Source organism: Bubalus kerabau, chromosome 11, assembly GCF_029407905.1.
Source record: "Bubalus kerabau isolate K-KA32 ecotype Philippines breed swamp buffalo chromosome 11, PCC_UOA_SB_1v2, whole genome shotgun sequence".
In the NCBI taxonomy this organism is placed as follows: Eukaryota; Metazoa; Chordata; class Mammalia; order Artiodactyla; family Bovidae; genus Bubalus; species Bubalus kerabau.
This window is the reverse complement of record NC_073634.1, coordinates 12,181,369-12,201,344: the sequence shown is the minus strand read 5'-3', so window position 1 is coordinate 12,201,344 and position 19,976 is coordinate 12,181,369. Positions and strand designations below refer to the sequence as shown.

Genomic DNA, 19,976 nt, shown 5'->3' with positions numbered 1-19,976 from the left:
GGAGAGCCCAGCCACCCTCGGCGGTCATGGAGCACAAAGGACAAGCAGCGACTGCATAACCTCGTCCTCCCGACAAGGACTTGGGGTTCAGGTCACATCTCTGCCACTCCCTGGGGGTTTGGACAAGCGGGCTGCCTTCACTGAGTACGACATACATAGTAATGCTTCCATCAACCTACAGAAAATAGTTAGGAGGCTTAAGTGAAAAACACACCACAGGGCTGAGGAGTGGCCAGCTCAGTGCTGGCCCATCTAGGTGCTCGGTGAAGCTCAGTCTCTAATCCTCGGGTTCCCTCCCAGGCTTCTGTTTCCTGTCGTGAAATGAGGCTGTGAGGTTGGAGGGGACAGTCCCTGAGGGCCCTGCCTGCCTCATCTGTGATCCACTCGGAGCCGTTTACGCTGTCACATTGCAAAGTCTGAGCCCGGAGCATTTGCCTCTGTGTCAACAGCGAAGGATGACTGAAGGCGGACGCGGACTGCCCGGCTGTGCCTTCTTCCTTCTTGGAAGAGACGAACGATCGTTTCCCTGCCCTGAGGATCATTTATGATGCTCACAGAGCCCTTGGCGGTGCCCTGCCATAAATCAGTGGCGGGAGTCGCTGGAAGTGACGTGAGATTCAGGGATGTGCCTGGGAGGGGCCAGGAGACCCTGGGGAGAGCCACACGCCTCCCCCCAGCTTCTGATCAGCTGTTCCAGACTCCGGTTGTTTATTTTTCACTTGCTTATGTGATTAGATCTGCCTGGCTGACAGTCTTTCAAGGCTCCATTCTCAGGAAAACCGTTTTGCCATTTATTAAGCCTGAGTAGGCCGTGGCAGGGTGGATTGCAGGGAGCCAGGTCAAGGTTTACTATCCCCAGCCCCCAGCCCTCACCTTCAGAGTCTCTGTTACGTTTTCCTCTCCATCAGGTGGTCTCTCAGGGCAACCCAAATATTTGCAGACACCTCCTTCTCCAGCAAATTTCCCCCTCCAACCAGATTCCTTCAAACAACAAATAATTACAGCATAGCACCTACTGTGTGCGGGGCACTGTGCTGGGTGCTGGGGTGCAGCTAGGGGCCTGCCTCATGGAGTCCACTGGGAAACAGACTTAATGGAACCACCAGGCGACTCCTGGAAAATGGAAAGGCTGGATCGAGCTGAGGAAGTGATGTCCACGTTGCAGAGACCATGGCTATGCTGGGGGTGGGGTGGAGGGCTCCCTTCCACATGTGCATGCTCCCCAAGGGGTCTCCTGCCTCCACCTCTCCCCTGCCCGGCTGAAACACCCCACCTTGCTGCAAGGACTCCTGACTCTTGATCTCCAGCCCATTGTCTGAGTTTTGGCTGTATTTCTAGCCACCAGTCAAACAGCTTAGTATTAGCGATTGTAATAATAAAATCCAAACAATACCAGCATTTATTATGTGTGTGTTTGACAGTATGCATGCCATCCTCCTTTGGTTGTTGTTTAGTCACTAAGTCATGTCTGACTTTGCAACCCCATGGACTGTACCCACCAGGCTCCTCTGTCCATGGGATTCTCCAAGCAAGAATACTGGAGTAGGTTGCCACTTCCTTCTCCAGGGGATTTTCCTGACCCAGGGCTCAAACCCATGACTCCTGCATCCCTGCATTGACAGTTGGTTCTTCATCACTGAGCCACCAGGGAAACCCATACAATCCTTCTTAGGAGTCCTCTTATTCTTATTTGGGGTGGGGGTGGGTGGCATGCAGGAGTGGCATACACTTGATCAAGGTCACATGGCTTAGAAGCTTCAGGACCTGGATTTGAACTCTGAGCTCTGACACCAAGCCTGAGCCTTCCCCACCGTCCACTCCATCCACTGCCAGTCGGGGGACCCTCAGCACCTTGTACTCAAACACCTAAAACCAAGTTCCTCCCCCTCCTCTCCACCCAGCCCCTTATCCACTCACCCTATGAGAGGTCTGTCCCTCCTCCTGCCTCGTCTAGAAATGGCCTCCTCACTCTCGTGGAGCACTTAGATTGTCACCTGAGTCATCCCTGACTCCTCCCTCTGCCTCTTTCCTCCCGTCCAATCAGCTTCTGAGTCTGTAAGACAGCTTATGGCTCTATCCTCTGCCAAGTCTTCTAGGTCAGCGTAATAGCTCCTAAACAATCCCATTTCAGGATCACCTCTCTCCAGCTGACTCCCAAAATGACATGTGATGCTTGTTCCCCTAAACCCTGGGTCTTTTGGTTCCTCCCTTGATCAAATACCTGATGGCTTCCTAACGAAAATCATGACTCCTAAGTCCGGCATCCACCCAAGGCCTCGCTTCTGGTTTGCATGTGCTGCTGCTGCTAAATCGCTTCAGTCGTGTCTGACTCTGTGTGACCCCATAGACGGCAGCCGCCAGGCTCCCCTGTCCCTGGGATTCTCCAGGCAAGAACACTGGAGTGGGTTGCCATTTCCTTCTCCAATGCATGAAAGTGAAAAGTGAAAGTGAAGTCGCTCAGTCGTGTCCGACTCTTAGCGACCCCATGGACTGCAGCCTACCAGGCTCCTCCGTCCATGGGATTTTCCAGGCAAAGTACTGGAATGGGGTGCCATTGCCTTCTCCAGGTTTGCGCATATGTCCCCAAAAATTCGCCGGTGACACCCGAAGCTCAACACACCTCACTTCCAAATGGGAGAAATTATTTGCAAGTGACATGACCGACAAGGGGTTAATATCCAAACTATATAAGCAGCTCATAAAACTGAATATATATATAAAAAAAAAACCTCAATCAAAAGATGGGCAGAAGATCTGAATAGACATTTCTCCAAAGAAGGCATACAGGTAGCCAACGGGAACATGAAAGGATGCTCAACAGCACTAATTATTAGAGAGGACGCAAAGCAGACACAGTGCTGCACCCAGGCCCGAGCCTCTACAGCCCTGACTGGGTGCAAACACCCTCAGACCCACCCGAAGAGCTCTGCCCACCTGCTGTCTCTGAGTGAACCCTGTCTCTGCTGGGCTCTGTGTGCCTCTCCCTGACCTGTCCCCACCTCACTCCCCAATATCCTCTCCCCGGGACCTCCCAACGTCCCTCCAAACGGTTCTGAGTCATGTGGGATCTTCCCAGATCAGGGAGTGAACCCGTGTCTCCTGCATTGGCAGGCGGATTCTTTCCCACTGAGCCACCAGGGAAGCCCTTGTAAGTTCTTTAAAACTGGATGGATGCTGGTCCATGAGAACAGACCATGGAAATGTCTCTGCTGGGAATCTGCTTTTCCAAAGTGAAGATAGAAATGTCCCCTCCCGCCTGAAGACCCAGCTGGCTCGGGGCCTCGTGGTATCTCCACCCTCCTGGACTGGTCAGCATCTCCACTCCATTCTGTTAACAGAAGACAACTCTGAGCAGCAAGGCCAGAGGCATCCACCCTCTGGAGACTGAGCTGTAACTCTCTCTGGAGATAGATTCCTCCACAGGGAATAAACATGGAAATATTTGTGATAAAAAATAGGGTAGAGCCTTGTGTCTCTTTGGGGAACGGGATTCCAATTATCTCCACTTGCCTTCAGGCTCCACACTGTTTACAGTTTTTTAGAAACCCTTTAACTGTACAAAATTCTTCCCAAATATGCTGCTGTGTCTCTCTGCTCTTTCATGAAGGCAGAAATAGGACCTTGAGGAGTGCATGGCACTTCCTTCCTGCCCCAGTGACATGAAAGGGACTGGAGATAGAGGAAAGCATACTGAAGTATATAAACCAAAAAAGTGTTCTTTGCTGGATGTGGGTCAGTGGTCAGTGGTGATGCTGAGGGCTCTCTTGACGGGGAGCTGGGCGCCAGGACGCAGCCTCGGACGACACCCATGGAGCCCAACCTTGGGGCGTACAGTAAAGCCGGGGGCTCACACATTGACGGCTGCAGCCACAACAGCTCGCCCAGACCAACCAAATGTCTAGCGACAATTTGGAATCAGTCATGGGAGAAAAAGCAAACTGCAAATCAGGTCAAGCTTCCAGGGGACAAGCTCAGTTTTTAAACCTTCACTGCCACCAGCTGCTTTCTCAAGGCATCAGACACGAATGTTTGATGAAAGAATGAGTGGATAAAAGAGATGACATCTTGTTAGAAAAAAATACCATTTTCTCATCCTCAGGGTCTCGGTCATCTGATCTACCACTAGATTACCATTTTTACTACCTAAAAAAAAATACTTTTTATTTTGTATTGGGGTAGAGCCAATTAACAATGCTGTGATAGTTTCTGGTGGACAGCGAAGGGACTCAGCCATACATATACACGTATCCATTCTCCCCCAAGCCCCCTCCCATCCAGGCTGCCACGTAACGTTGTGCAGAGTTCCCTGTGCTGTACAGCAGGTCCTTGTTGGTTATCCATTTTAAATACAGCAGTGTGTACACGTCCACCCCAAACTCCGTAACTATCCCTTCCCCACATCCTTCTCCCCTGGTAACCATAAGATTGTTCTCTAAAGAGTCTAACACTTTTTAAATTAGTAATCACCTAACAAGTAACTCCATCCTCAATGGCTGTACCCACAACAAAAGCCTTGCATAGTAGAAGGGGGAGGAGCGGGGAGAGGAAGGGACGGGTTATTTATTGAGCAAGTGCCTTAAACATGCTGTTTTTTTCCATCTTCTACCAGCTCTGTAAGGCATTTTTCATCGCATCCCTCTTTTACAGAGGAGCAAACAGAAGCTACAACTGGTTCCATAACATGTACAACATCATATGGAGAGAAGGGAGTGACCCCACAGATGCACGTTCAGGTCTGTCTGAGTCCTGCTCCTTCTGAAATGACATGACTTTCCAGACTTACTCCAGACAGACAGGAAAGACTGATTTTGCGGAGTTTCACCGCTAAAATAAAATAATTATTTACATTAACAGTCTTTTCCCCGTTTCACCAGGATTAATTGAATTTTCTTAATTTCATGTTTTTTCTCCTTATTTTTTTCCTAAGGCTTTTGGTGCCTGCTACCCCTTATTGGATACTGACGTCAGCAGTCCTAAAAGGGATGAAAAATTAGGAAAGGATCCTTAACAACGATTCATGCTTCATTTGGGAGATTTTCTTTTATTACGGAAGGTAGGCTCTCAATTGTGACTTCAGATTGAATGTGTGTTCCAGGCGCCTTGGGCGCTGGCAGGAGAGTTACGTGCACGGAGCTCATTTAAAAAGGTGTCTGGACAGGATGTCCTGAGGAGGGCCGTTCATCTGAAGGAGAACACAGGACGCACCCAGCTCAACATTAGCAAGGACACACCAGGGGCGATGAAAGCAATTTCCTATTCAGAAGAAGCTGGTCTCATTCCTTCTAGCCAGCAGCCTGTCTGCTCTAGCTTCTATCAAGAGTACAAACAGTCTTTGGTCACTCAATAAATCACCCATTTGCCACAGAAGACACGTCCTCTTCATTAGAGAAGGGGGAGGATTAGACTCCGACCTTAGAGCTTTAGAGCTGTACTGTGATGCTCCAAACAATTACATAAAAGTCAGACCCCACTGACAGGCAACCTCCCAGAACTAAGGAAGGAAAGAAAGAGCTTCTGAAAGCAGCCAGGTCTGAGGCTCTGCAGCCCTGCTGAGAGGCCAACTTTTTCCTTCCAGGAGCCGTTTATTCAGTCACCCCTTCATTTACTCATCCAACACTTTTTCAGCCCTACTCTGTGCTGTGCAGTATTTGGGAAGCCCCAGGATGCATAGGAACCCCCTGCCATCCGTCTGGTGGGAGACGCGAGTAGGGGAGAGAATTCATACAACGCTGCACCCCACAGGCTCTGCTCGGTGGGGAGGGGGCCCGATGGGGGCCACGGAAGAGTGTGGAGTGTGGATGTCAAGCAGGAAAGACGATATATTCCCACACGACCCCTCCCCCACAAGGAAACTTCAGAGGCGACGGAAACAAAAGGAAAATTAGACTGGACGTTCAAATTTACAACTTTTGTGCATCCAAAGACACTAACAATAGAATGAAAAGCCCACCAATGGGAAATACTTATAAAAGCAAACACCCAGCAAGGAATTAATGTCTAGAATAGACAAAGAACCCCTACAACTCAACAGTAAAAACAAACAGCCTGATTCCAACACAGATAAAGGAGCTGAAAGGGCATTTCTCTGAAGAAGATTCACCTATTTTCATAGTGTCTAGCTTTCCTTTTTTGTTCTGTTGTTTTCTGGTTTTGATAGCAGAGAAATCATGCCTTCATAAAGAGGCCCGAGAAGAGTTCTCTCTTTTTCTATTTTTTTCTGGAAGACATTAGTTAGAATTGATCCGCTATTCTTTAAATGTTTGGTATAATTCTCTGGTGAAGCCGTCTGGTCTGGAGATTTTAAATTAGGAATTTCATTCCCTTAATAGCTGTAGGACTGTTAAAATTATCTGTTTCATATTGAGGCAGTTGTGGTAGGTTGCACTCTTTCAGAAACTGGTCTATTTCATCCCACTTGCCAGATTTATGTGTAAAGAGTTGCTTGTACTAGTCTCTTACCACTTTTTTTGACGCCTGAAGGATTTATAGTGCTATTTCATTTCTGCTATTAGAAATGGCATGTTCTCTCCTTTTGTGAGAGTTGGACTATGAAGAAGGCTGAGCGCCAAAGAATTGATGCTTTTGAACTGTGGTGTTGGAGACGACTCTTGAGAGTCCCTTGGACTGCAAGGAGATTCAACCAGTCCATTCTGAAGGAGATCAGCCCTGGGATTTCTTTGGAAGGAATGATGCTCAAGCTGAAACTCCAGTACTTTGGCCACCTCATGTGAAGAGTTGACTCATTGGAAAAGACTCTGATGCTGGGAGGGATTGGGGGCAGGAGGAGAAGGGGGCGACAGAGGATGAGATGGCTGGATGGCATCACTGACTCGATGGACGTGAGTCTGAGTAAACTCTGGGAGATGGTGATGGACAGGGAGGCCTGGCGTGCTGCAATTCATAGGGTCGCCAAGAGTCGGACACGACTGAGCGACTGATCTGATCTGATCTGATCTCCTTTTCTCTTTGTCAGTCATGATAGAGATTTGTCAGTAACTTTATCTTTTCAAATGGCCAGCTTTTTGTTCAATTGTTTCGTTGATTTTCTATTTTCAAATTCACAAATTTCTTTCTTCTTTTCTTTTCCTTTCTTCCTTTCTTGAAGTATAGTTAATGTATAATAGTATATAAGTTTCAGGTGTACAACATAGTGATTCACAATTTTTAAAGGTTATTCTCCATTTATAGTTATTATAAAGTATTGCCTATATTCCCTGGGTTTTACAATATATCCCTGTGGCTTTTTAAATTTTATATATTACAGTTTTTTATTTTATACAGAATAGTTTTATTTCATAGATAATAGCTTTTATTTTATATCTCTTAATCTCCTTAAGTTTGTAGATTTCTGATTGAATATCATTTTCTTCCTTCTATTTGCTTTGGGTTTATTTTGCTGTTTTTTAAGTTTCTTGAGATGGAAGCTTAGATTATTGGTTTGAGACTTTGCCTCTTTTCTAAGTATTTAATGATGTAAATTTCTCTCTCAGCATTGAATTAGCTGCATCCCACAAATTTTGATATGTTTTATTTTCATTTTGATTAAGTGTGTCTTTACATTTCCCTTGAGACTTACTCTTTGACTTGTGAATTACTTGGAAGTGTTATTTAGTTTTGAAGTGTTTAGACCTTCCTGTTATCTTTCTGTTATTGATTTCTAGTTTGAATAATAGTGGCCATTATTTCCTTGAGAACTTTTTCAGTCCTGACCTTTTTCTCTTCTCCTTCTAGAGCTCCAATGACATGAATGTTAGGTCTTTTCTAATAGTCCCATGGACCTCTAAGTCTTTCTTCCTTCCTTCTTTCTTTCTTTCCTTTTGTCTATTTTTTTCTTATTTGCTTTAGGTACTTTTTTATTATCTTCCAGTTCACTAATTTTCCTCCTCTGTCTCGTCCACTCTGCTGTTAACTTCATCCACTGAGATTTTTCTTTTATTTATTGTGCCTTTCAGTTCTAAAATTTCCATTTCATTCTTTTTCGTATTTTCTATTTCTTCACTGAGATTTTTTTCGTTTTTCATTTGAGCAAAGCGTACCATAACTTCCGTGAGCACTTTTCTGATGACTCGTTTAAAATCCTTGTTGGGTAATTCTAACACATGTATTATGTTGGTGTCAGCATCTATTGCTTGAGGTTTTTCAATCAGGTTGAGATTTTCCTGATTCTTTGTATGACGAGTGATTTGAGGTTGAAGCCTAGATGTGTTGGGTGTCGTGTTATGGGACTCTGGGATGCCAGAGATGAAATAACACCCAGGGAACTCACAGCAGTGTTATCCTCCATGTCCTAAGGTCCCTGGTGGGTCTACCTCCTTCTTGCCACTTGCAGAGTCTTCTTATGCTTATTTTACACAGAGTGTTCAGAGATGTTTAGTTCTACCTAGTAGGAAGAATAAGAACAATTACTTGTACATCATCTTCCTAGAAGCAGGAATCTATATATGTGTGTGTGTGTGTGTGTGTGTGTGTGTGTGTGTGTGTGTATATAGTGAAGATGCTACCTCCTTAATAAGCCTTGAGTTAAGAGTATGCTCTTTCCATATTCTGTGCCTTGGTCCTGTTTGCCCACTCACTATCTCTTGCCTGCATTCTTTAAATGGTTCCCAAATTAGTCTCCAAGCTGACAACCTCTCCCTCTCTTCCAGGCTCCTCTGTTCTGCAGATTGTGGGCAAAGACATCAATCTCTAGCCTTCCTTTCTGTTCCTCCATAACTGTTGGCAGCTCATCTCTGGCTTCATCCTAAAACTCAACCTCCTTCGCCTTCAAAGCCAGCAATTCAATGGCTCCACCTCACATCCACTGCCTTCTCTTCATCTGCTCTCCCATGTGATCTGCTGCTGCCCTAAAATGCATCACTGCTGGATTCCAGACACATGCTGTGCAGTTGCTTCTGGGTCTTCACGCATGCCTTGCCTCCACTCAGAATGCCCCTCCTTGCCCACTCTCTCGAGGGAACCTTCCTTGATCACCCAAGGCAGAACCGATGGCTTCTCCACACTGACATTCACACATAGCCTTTTACTCATCTTTCTCTGAGCACATTTTCAATCCATTTCGCAGGACAGAATGTGTACTCCTTGCAGGGTCTCTTCAGGCCTTCTTGGCTCAGTGGTCCAGGGAGGAGAGCAGGCCCATCAGCGATGGGAGACCAGAGCTGGCTTCATCCGGAAGCAGGGGGTATGCAGAGAAGCATCTGCTACTTCTAGAAAGTGTACCTTCATCGGGAGATTCTGCTCTGTGTCTGGCTGTTCTGAAGGTCCAGGAAGATTCTTTAGAGATGTGTTCACCATATTTGTCTTGAGGTCAGTTGTGCAGACTGTCTAGAGCAAGGTTCCCCGCCCTTCATTAGATCCACCTGTCATGACCATGATGTGGACAATTCATCCTTTGGGGTGCAGCTGTTTTCTCTGTAAGGGGGGTGTTGGCAGCATGAGGAGTAAGGGAAGGGAGAAGTTGGTGGGGTTAAGTCTTAGCTCTGCCACTTACAAGCTCTGTGGACTCTGGACAAATTATTGAACTTCTCTTTGTATCTCAGATTCCTCCTCTGAAAAATGGGGATAAGTATAAAACTTCCAGAGAATCACATTCAAATGCTTAGAACCACTCACAGCACTCCATAAATGTTACTGGTTAGCATTTTCAATGATTTCCACCAAAGTGCCCTAAACAGTAGAAGAATATGAGTAAGGATCTGGGGAGAGACCCCAAATTAGCCTCTATCTACTGGACGTTTCTTTTAAGCATTCTGTTTGCGTGCATGCTCAAACACTTCAGTCGTGTTCAATTCTTTGTGATCCCATGGGCTATAGCCTACCAGGCTACTTTGTCCATGGGATTCTTCAGGCAAGAATACTGGAGTGGGTTGCCATGCCCTCCTCCAGGGGATCCTCTCAAACCAGGAAATGAACCCATGTCTCCTGAGTCTCCTGCATTGCAGGTGGATTCTTTACCCATTGAGCCACCTGGGAAGCCCTTAAGCATTCTATCTCATGTTAAATATTTATGCAAGTTTTGCATTCTACTCCATTATAAGGTTGAGTATTTTTTTTAACACATTTTTTACTGAGGGATTTTTGCAGAAACTAATGCCTGCAGCTGGCGATTTATTATGGAAGTGAACATTGAAACACTCTGGTCAATAACATTTGGGTAACAAAAGATGTATTAATATGTTTCTAGTAATAAGACCCTGATGCTGGGGAAGATGGGAGGCAAAAGGAGAAGGGGGCAGCAGAGGTTGAGATGGTTAAATGGCATTACTGACTCAATGGACATTAATTTGAGCAGACTCTGGGAGACTGGAGAACAGAGGAGCCTGGCGTGCTACACTCCATGGGGTCACAAAGAGTTGGACACAACTTAGCGACTGAACAACATTTCTTTTGCAAATGTATTTAAGGAAAAAGTACACTCTAGGTAGACACCTCCATGTTGCCCCTCGACATGGGCTTGAGTGAGGGGCACAGCCAGGGGACCTGGAGCCAAGGATACAGAGGGTGGGTGCCCACGCTGGCACTGGAAGGTGCGTTTCACTGGTGAGAGCCGTGCAGGGCCACCACCCCGTTCCCTGTTCCTCCCTCAACTGGGAGCCACAACCTCAGTCCAGCTTTTCTCATTTCAAGAGCTGGACTTTTCTTGGACGCCTGGGATCTAGAGAATGTGAGCATGGAAATAAAAATCTTGGCTTGGATTTCCTGAGCTATGATCATCAATAAAATAGGGCAAAAGAGAGCTATAATCTAATGTACTATATTACTGTAATTAGAGCTTCATGCATGGAGCTCTTACCCGCCCTCCCTCCAAAATAACCAAACAGTTTTAGCATAAATAGTAGCAACTTTATTCTCCATCACGGGGCGCTCTGTGATTGGGTAATTATGGTAACAGCATCCAGTATGCGGGTGTCAAGTTCAGAATAAGAGAAAAAAGATGGGAAAAGGCACACGAAGGAAGAGAAGCACAGAATCGCAGCATCGCAGGGTTGGGAAGAACAATTGTGTACCTTCCTTCCTGCTAACAAAAGAGGAAATGGAGGCTCAAGATGGTGGGGGTGGGCTGGGTGGGGGTAAGTGACCTGCAAATGTCAGACACTTAGATGGAGGTGGAAAAAACGTGAAGATGTTAGTCACTTAGTCATGTCCGACTCTTTCTTGACTCCCTGAACTGTAGCCCACCAGGCTCTTCTGTCCATTGAATTCTCCAGGCAAGAATACTGGAGTGGGTAGCCATTCCCATCTCCAGGGGATCTTCCCAATCCAGGGATTGAATTCGGGTCTCCTACATTGCAGGCAGAGTCTTTCCTGTCTGAGCCACCAGGGATGGACAGAGTGGAGTCAGAACCAAAACCCAGGTCTGTCTCTCCTGTTCAAACTCTTTTCTACCCAATGTCCCTGGACAACTGCATAAGGTAGAATATTCTAGAAAACTTTCCACAAGGCAACGAGTTCGCTAATGAAACCTGTGGAGGTATAGAACACAGCGCTTCCGTGCCTTGAGCTGTTCTCAGTTCATTTGTTGCCTGAGGCCCAAAGTCATGGGCACTGAATGTCAACAGTCATTAGCAGGAAAAGTGTGAAACATGTTCTGTTTTGTCCATTTGGTTCCTCTGACCCAGCAGATGGGAAAAATGAGCAAGTGCACAAACTAATACTTTGTTCAGCTTCTGGTTAAGGAGGCTAATTGTTTACTTTCAGTGAGATTTTATTTCTGTTATTACACTGGGAGCAACTACCACCCTGGTCAGGCGGCAGCCGTCACATCAAGGCAAGACCCTCTGCCAGCAGAAAGATCATGACTCGATGAAGGTGCAGGTGATGGTTAGCAGTTTTCAGCAATAAAGTGTTTATAATTAAGGTATACACATTGTCTTCTTAGACACAATGCCAGTGCACACTGAACAGACTGCAGTGTAGTGTCAATGTATCGATAATCTTTAAATCTTTTTTTTAATATAAATTTATTTTAATTGGAGGCTAATTACTTTACAATATTGTATTGGTTTTGCCATACATCAACATGAATCCGCCACAGGTGTAGACATGTTCCCCATCCTGAACCCCCCTCCCACCTCCCTCCCCATACCTGTGCTGGGTCTTAGTTGAAGCATGCAGGATTTAGTTTCCTGGTCAGGGAGCAAACCCGGCCACCTACATTGGGAAAGCCAAATCTTAGCCACTGGACCACCAGGGAAGTCCCCCCCTCCAATCACTTTTATATGCGCTGGAAGACCAAAAGATTTGTGTGACTTGCTTCACTGCGGCATTCGCTTTACTTGGGGTGGGGGTGGGTCTGGGTCCAAGTCCACAGCATCCTGGACCTGTGCCTGGAGGTCTGCCTTAGTCTCTTCTCACTTAAACATCAACCACAGATTTCCCCTAATGACAGCAAACCAGAGTGATATGCTCCAATTCTTCCCATCAAATGAAATGAAATACTTGGAGATCTGACAGCAAAAGTCAGGGGAAGACCCAGTTCCTAGCAGCCCTCCTCCTTATTAGCACACCAGAAGTACAACAATTAAGGTTATGCTGTTGGTCCACTTTAGATGAAAAGGACGCATATCCAATTACTTCACATGACGACAAGTGCAAATAATTAGAAATACACCCCAGACAGTGTCTTGGAACTTTCTGGAAGAAACAACTTTAGGTGTCTAGGTGCTTTCTCAGGCTGCCATTCAGAGCTGAGATTCACCCACCTTCACTCTGCTTCACTGTTTTCATTCCTCCATTTCAGACCCGAAGGCAGCGAATCAATTATCAGAGATGTAGGTGGACGATCATATATAATAAAGTGTTTCAAAGTAGATAAAAACAAAACTTCGCAAATCATACGGAACAGGGTGAAACAAAACATCAATCTGTGATCAACTACTATATAGAAGGGAAAAAACTCAAACATGCAAAAGAAAATAAAACATTGGAAATTTCCCAATAAAAAACTGAACATTCGTTAAAATTTTTAAAAATTTGCCTAACCAGGCTGTAACACCAATGAAATTACTCTCACCAAGTCTCTCAGGCACCTGTGACTGACTTTCTTATTAGTTAATACGTGGAGCAGTGGCTCTCAAACTCTGGGGCGGGTGGGGCGTGTGAATCACCTGGAAGTCTGGTTAGCATTCAGAGGTTCAGTTTCAGATTCAGGTGGTCCTGGGAGACTGCTGATTAACACAGCCACTAAGAAGAACCTACGGAGGTTCCTCAAGAAACTAGGAATAAAACTACGATATGACCCAGCAATCCCACTCCTGGACATACACCCTGAGAAAATCATAATTCAAAAAGACACATGCACCCCACATGTTCGTAGCAGCATTATTTAAAATATCCAGGACATGGAAGCAACCCGGATGTCTACAGACAGATGAATGGATAAAGAAGATGTAATACATACATACAATGGAAATATACAGCCATAAAAAGGACTGAAATGGAGTCATTTGCAGTGATGTGGATGAACCCAGAGTCTGTCATACAAAGTGTACTTCAGTAAGAAAGAGAAAAACAAACATCGTATACTAATATACATAAATGAAATCTAGAAAAATGGCACTGATGAGCTTTTTGCAGGGAAGGAACAGAGAAACAGATGTTGAAAACAGACTTGTGGACACGGAGGGGTCGAGTGAGAGCGCAGCATGGACATATATACACTCCCAGGTGTAACACAGCCAGCTAGCGGGAAGCTGCTGAAGAGCGCAGAGAGCTCAGCTCGGTGCTCTGTGATGACCCCGAGGGTGGATGGGGGTGGGAGTGGGAGGCTCAAGAGGCAGTGGATATATGTGTTCATAGAGCTGACTCACTTTGTTGTACAGCAGAAACACATAGCATTGTAGAGCAATTATAAATTATAATTTATAAATTTATAATTTTTAATTATAAATTTTAAAAAGAACTTGCATTTCTAAATTTCTGGTGTCAGCTGCTGCTGCTGATCCTTATCTTTTTCTCCTACTATTTACTTATTTTATTTGGCAGCACCGGGTCTTGGCTGCGGCACGTGGGATCTGGTTCACTGGCCAGGGATGGAACCCAGACCCCTGCATTGGGAGCTCAGAGCTTTAGCCACTGATCACCAGGGAAGTCCCTCTAGACCTCACCTTACATAACTTAGCTGCAGGTGGCTCTGGGGACCTCTCCCTGGACCTCGGAACATCACACCTTTCTTGCTTTCTCTGCCATCTCCCCTTTTTAGTCTGCTGGTGTCCCTTGAGACTTTACCCTTGGCTTCTACTCTTTCACTAGAATCTTACCAAACAAATCCATTCTCTCTGAAGCCTTCGTCACCACCTACACCCAGAAGCCCCCAGACTGCAGCTCTGGCCTGATATATGTGAGCCTCACAAGGTCATGGTTGAACCTTGCATTGTGGTTCATTCAGAGCTGCATCTAGGTGACCCCAGAATGCCTAGCACATAGCACATGCTCCATAAACATCTGTTACAACTTCCTGGGAGACATTTCTACCTACATATCCCACAAGCTAACTGGCAACTGAGATCAGGTGTATTCAGAGAGTTATATATCACAAAAGGATATTATATAAACTAGATTCCCCCCCACCAATATCTCCAATGGCTCCATCGTCCACCAGTTTTGTGAGATCTAAGAAACCAAAGGGGCATCCTTGAATCTTCACAGGTCAAACACGTGTTGATTTTGCCTGCTAAGTTTCTTTCTTTGTTAAATATTTATCTATGTTATCTTTTTATGTGGGTCTTAGTGGCAACGCATGGACTCTCCATCTGCGGTGCATGGGTTCAGTAGTTGTGGCTCCTGGGTTTAGTCGCTCTGCCACATATGGGATCTTAAGTTTCCTGATCAAGGATCAAACCCTTGGTCTTTGCATTGCGAGGTGGATTCTTAACCACTGAACCATCAGAGAAGTTCCCTAAGTCTCTTTCAGTCCTTGATTCCCATTGCCACTGCCTGGCTAGGCCACCTTGGTGTCTCGCTGGGATGCCACGGCAGTCACCCGGCCCCCATCCCTTCTGTAGTCTCCCCACCGCACAGCAGCCAGCTGACAATCAGATCTCACCCTCCATGCGCGTCCAGGCCTCCTCCCTGCCAGAAAACCACCACCACCCCTGCCCCGGCCTGAGTCTCCTGGTGGCCCTGCTGACCCCCTGGCTGTCTACACACTCCTCCCCCAGACTGTGCTCCAATCAGCCTCAATGAGTTTTTGTTCTTCAAACCCTCCATGCTCTCTTCTTTCTGAACCATGATGCATGACCTTCCTGCCACTCGGAACAGACTTTCCTTTTCCTCTGACCACGTTTTACTGATGATCTTGTGCTCATGTTTCAGTTCTCAACTTGAAGATTCACATCCTCCAAGAAGCCTTCCCTTTCCCCCTCAGGAAAAAAAAAAAAAAAAAAACAAAAACTAGGATATGGCCTGGAACGTTCTGTATCTGCATATAGTGTCACCCCTGCTTGTCTAATTATCTGGTTTATCTGCCTGTCCATGGGGAGCTCCTGTCCATGCAGTGCTGGGCCCAGGGCTGGGACTCAGTCATAAATTTCTAAAAAAAAAAATTATTTGTTTATTTAGATTTTTGGCTGTGCTGGGTCTTTGTTGCTGCATGGGCTTTCTCTAGCTGCGGCGAGTGGGAGCTACTCTCTAGCTGTGGAGTGTGGGCTTCTCACTGCAGTGGCTTCTCTTGTTGCAAAGCATGGGCTCTAGGGTGCATGGGTTCCATAGTTGTGGCTCCTGGGCTTAGTTGCTCCTCGGCATGTGGAATCTTCCCAGACCAGGGATTGAACCAATGTCTCCTGTATTGGCAGGCAGATTCTTTACTACTAAGCCACCAAGGAAGTTCCCAGTCCTATTTGCTAAAGGAAGAGGCCAACCAGATTTAATGTGAGATACTGAAAAGAAATCAATCCAAAAGGAAATCAGTCCTGAAATATTCACTGGAGGGACTGATGCTGAAGCTGAAGCTCCAACACTTTGGCCACCTGATGTGAAGAGCCGACTCATTGGAAAAGACCCTGATGCTGGAAAAGACTGAGGGCAGGAGGAGAAGGGGACGACGGAGGATGAGATGGTTGGATGGCATCACTGACTCAATGGACATGAGTTTCAGCAAGCTCTGGGAGATGGTGAAGGACAGGGAAGCCTGGAGTGCTGCAGTCCATGGGGTCACAAAGAGTTGGACACAACTGAGTGACTGAAAGACACTGAAAAGAAATTATTTTAAAAGAAATTATTTTTCTATGTTGGGAACAGCCAAAGAAGTTATATCTGGAAAAGGACACAGAGGAACACTCATGGAGCACAGAGATTTTCTATCTCTTACTCTGGGAGCAGGTTTTGTGGGGGTCAACATAGGTAAAGTTTGAGCTGTGCAGTGAGTTAAGTGTATAAATGATACTTCAGTAAACAGAAAGAAGTTAGGGCTTCCCTGGTGACTCAGAATTCACCTGCCAATGCAGGAGACATGGGTTTGATCCCTGGTCTGGGAAGATCCCACCTGCTGTGGAGCAGCTGAGCCTGTGAGCCACAACTTCTGAAGCCCACACTCTAGAGCCTGTGCTTTACAACAAGAGATGCCACCACAATGAGACGCTCAAGCACTGCCTCCAGAGAATAGCCGCCGCTGGCCACAACCAGAGAAGAGACCGTGCAGCAATGAAGACCCAGTGCAGCCACAAATAGATAATACATAAACATCATCTTTAAAAAAGGAGTCCTGCTATCCTGACTTTTGGGCAAGAAAATTTCCAAGCATATCAAGATATGTAGGGTTGTCTAGTTTATGTCTAGTTGGCCGAGAACACAAAACCCAGATGTCCAAGGCTCATTTCTAACCAGTGGGCAAAAACAGAGGGGACTTAGCTGCCTATTTTCTGAAAGTCACTTTTCGTACGGAGCCGGTTTTGTGGAGCTCACCTTGGGCTCCCTAACAGCCCTGATGGCTCCAGAGCCGCGTGCGTGCTTTGGTCCGATCTGTGGTCCCTTGGACCAAGGAAAGGCCAGTTTGAAACAGCAACGGAAACATTCTTGGGGCAGCGTGAGAAACTACACACATCCAGAGTAATGAGATCGAGATCCACCAACCGCCAAAAGCACTTTCCGCACCTGATGGGCTCACTGCCTTCAGCCCACTTGGGTGACTTCTACAAAGGACCTCTTTTACCCCTATTCCTGGTTATTATTTTTGGAAAAGCTTCATTTTCCTTATGTCTCCACTTACTGCTGGTATTTTCACACCCAAAAATTAAAAGAGAGAGAGAAAAAATTAAACTCCTGATTATCTAATTTAGTGAGGATATTACTTTATACTTGATCATCATCATCAGCATCATCATTACCAAGCGAGGGGGAGTTTTTAATCAGACCTCTCCAGCACCAGAATTAGAAAAACCGAGAGCATCGAAGCCTGATTGCTACCTTAGTTAACCGGCCCCGGACAGATGACTGCAAGCCCCTCTGATCTCTGATTTGAGGAGCTCCGACGCTTTTTCAAAGTACTACCCGTGAAAAGGAAATAATCTGATAAAGTTGTCTTTACACCGGGGAGGAGGTGGGGGAAGCCGGGATGGGCGCAGGTCAGTGATGGTGATGGTGGTGATGGTGATGGTGCTGGTGACGCCGGCCCGGTCCTCTCCCGTTGTTTCATCACTGCCTGTCCTCTGCCTCCTGCGTCCCCGTGTGGCCTCTGCCCTGAGAAACACGGCCGACAGGACTCGCACCCAAGCCGCACGTCCGCAGGCGCAAGGCTGCGGCGCCCAGCGAAAGCGCACAGTGTCCACGAGCGCGGCGGCTCGGCACCTTCCCCACGACCCCTGCGCCTCCTCCGCGCACTCCCGCGCCCCTCTCGGCGGTGGCCCCTCCGCGCCCACCGCGCCCCGGCACCGCCTGGCCGGGCGCGCACAGCCCGAGCCCCGGACAACCGGGCTGGCCCGCATCCCCCGCAGGGAGTGCCCCCGACCCGGGCCCGCTCCCTGCCGAGCCCCCCCGCCCGGCCACCGGTCACTTACGCCTGCGCTGGGCCCTCCGCCCGGCTGCCCCGAGACAAAGGCTGCGCGGCCGCTGCGCCGCCGGCTGCTCCCAGAGCCTCGGCTGCCGGGGACCCGGAGGAGGATGGGGCGGAGGAGACGGGGAGGAGGGGAAAGGATCGCAGGGGAGGGGCCGCCGCACCACCGGCCTCCCGGCCGGGGCTGCGAGACCCAAGCCCTTCTCCCCGGCCCGCCGCGCTCCCGGGTCCTCGGCCTAAACCTCCCCCAGAGACCAGGGTACCGCCCCTCGGGGGGCGGAGTGAGAGGAAGAGGATGGAGGGAGATGAGTGTGTGTGTGTGTGTGTGTGTGTGTGTGTGTGTGTGTTTTCCTCCTTCCCAATCACGAGTCTCTCCATCCGCCCCCGCGTCCCCAGCCAGCTTTGGAAAATGCCGGCGTCTGCTTCACCTGGGCAACCCTGGAGGCGCTCCCAACCCACCCCCCTTCACTGCCCGCGCCTCTTCCAAGAGGGACGTCAGCCCATTTCAGGGAGAGCAAAACCGAGGCCAGGAGGGGCTTGCTGCGGGGGAGGAGGAGGGGCACCAGCTCTTTAAGAGCGGGACCCACCTTTTACCTGTTTTCCTTCCGAAAGCGTGGCACCTGTCGGACAGACAGGCCGGCAAGGTGCAGGCTGGCGACTGAACTTGCCCTCTCTGGGAGAAGTTACACTTCCGCCTGGCTGAGTGATTTGCATCTTGTTATGAAGAGTAGCTTGGATTTATTTTTATTTTTTAAACTTTTTTATTACGGCATTTTAAAAATCAAAAGGAGAAAAAATTGTATCCTGAACCCAGGAGTGCTCAGCTCCAGCCTGAAAGATTGTCAACATTTTCTTTCTTCTTTGATCTGCTCCCCACTCCCCCAGGCTAACTAAAGACTTTAAAAAACCATGATCACAGTATCATTATCCTGTTACAAAATTAAGAATAATTTCTTAATATCATCTGACTTTGATTTATTGACAGCTGACTGTGTCATCTGCCTGGTCTGTTCTAGCGCTTTACCTGTGTGGCTCAGCCTTGGTGGGCCCTGACTTTCGCTAAAGCTGGTGGTGGAACAGGCGGTGAGCTGGCAATTACCTGCCTGCAATAGTTTGTGGAGCAGGAATCAGAGAACAGTGACCCCATCCCAGGCCCAGACACTCCTTTCTGGGCCTGAACGCCTTGAGAATTTTGATTGAAGGCCATCCTTCCAGAAAAAAGGCACACAAAGAATTTTTATTTAAATTCCAGGAGTTTCACACTTATTAAATAGATAAATAACAAGGACCTAAAGGATGAGATGGTTGGATGGCATCTTATCTCAGGCGAGAATACTGGAGTGGGTTGCCATTTCATTCTCCAGGGGATCTTCCCGACCCAGGGATCAAACCTGCGTCTCCTGCATTGGCAGGCAGATTTTTTACCACTGAGCCACTGGGGAAGCCCAACGAACAATATCAGCATCACCCAGACACCTGTCCGTCATCCACTAGATTGGTGCAAGGGGTGCCTCGTGTAGCATGCACACAGATCACAGGCCACCCTCCCAAGAGGTTTCGGCCCAAGCCAGGACCTCCCAGCCATTAGCTTGGGCAACTCACACCTGTGCACTTCCCCAAACCCTTCCTGGGGGCAGGACAGGGCCGGAGGGGGAAGGAACGTGCCCTGGGCTGGGGTGTCCCAGTCTCCCTGATTGTGACCGCTTGACCATGCCTCTTCTCCTCCTGGTTGCTCTGTATCACTCGCCCTGAGTGGGAAGTCTCCTCTCCTCTCTCTATTCTCCCCCTCCCTTCCCCCACTCACGACTTCCTGTTTTCTTTTCCTATCTCACAATCCGGATTGTACTGGTTTTTAAAACTATTTGATGTACTTTGCTTGTATCAATGAGGGACGATGTAGGTGAATAAAACCAAGATTAAAGTTTTTGTGGAGTGAGATGGACTAGTGACACTCAGCGTCCAATTCTACTCAGGGGAGAGCAGCCCAACAGAA

General features: G+C 47.5%; 1 long non-coding RNA gene across 1 annotated transcript; it reads right to left on the bottom strand.

Annotated features, from left to right (window-relative positions):
* Positions 1-7,336: 7,336 nt before the first annotated feature.
* Positions 7,337-18,186, bottom strand: LOC129622347 (uncharacterized). The gene is made up of 3 exons (XR_008699921.1): positions 17,988-18,186; positions 12,083-12,147; positions 7,337-8,380 (listed from the first exon to the last, which is right to left on the bottom strand). It is a non-coding gene; the product is annotated as an uncharacterized LOC129622347 (long non-coding RNA).
* Positions 18,187-19,976: the final 1,790 nt, after the last annotated feature.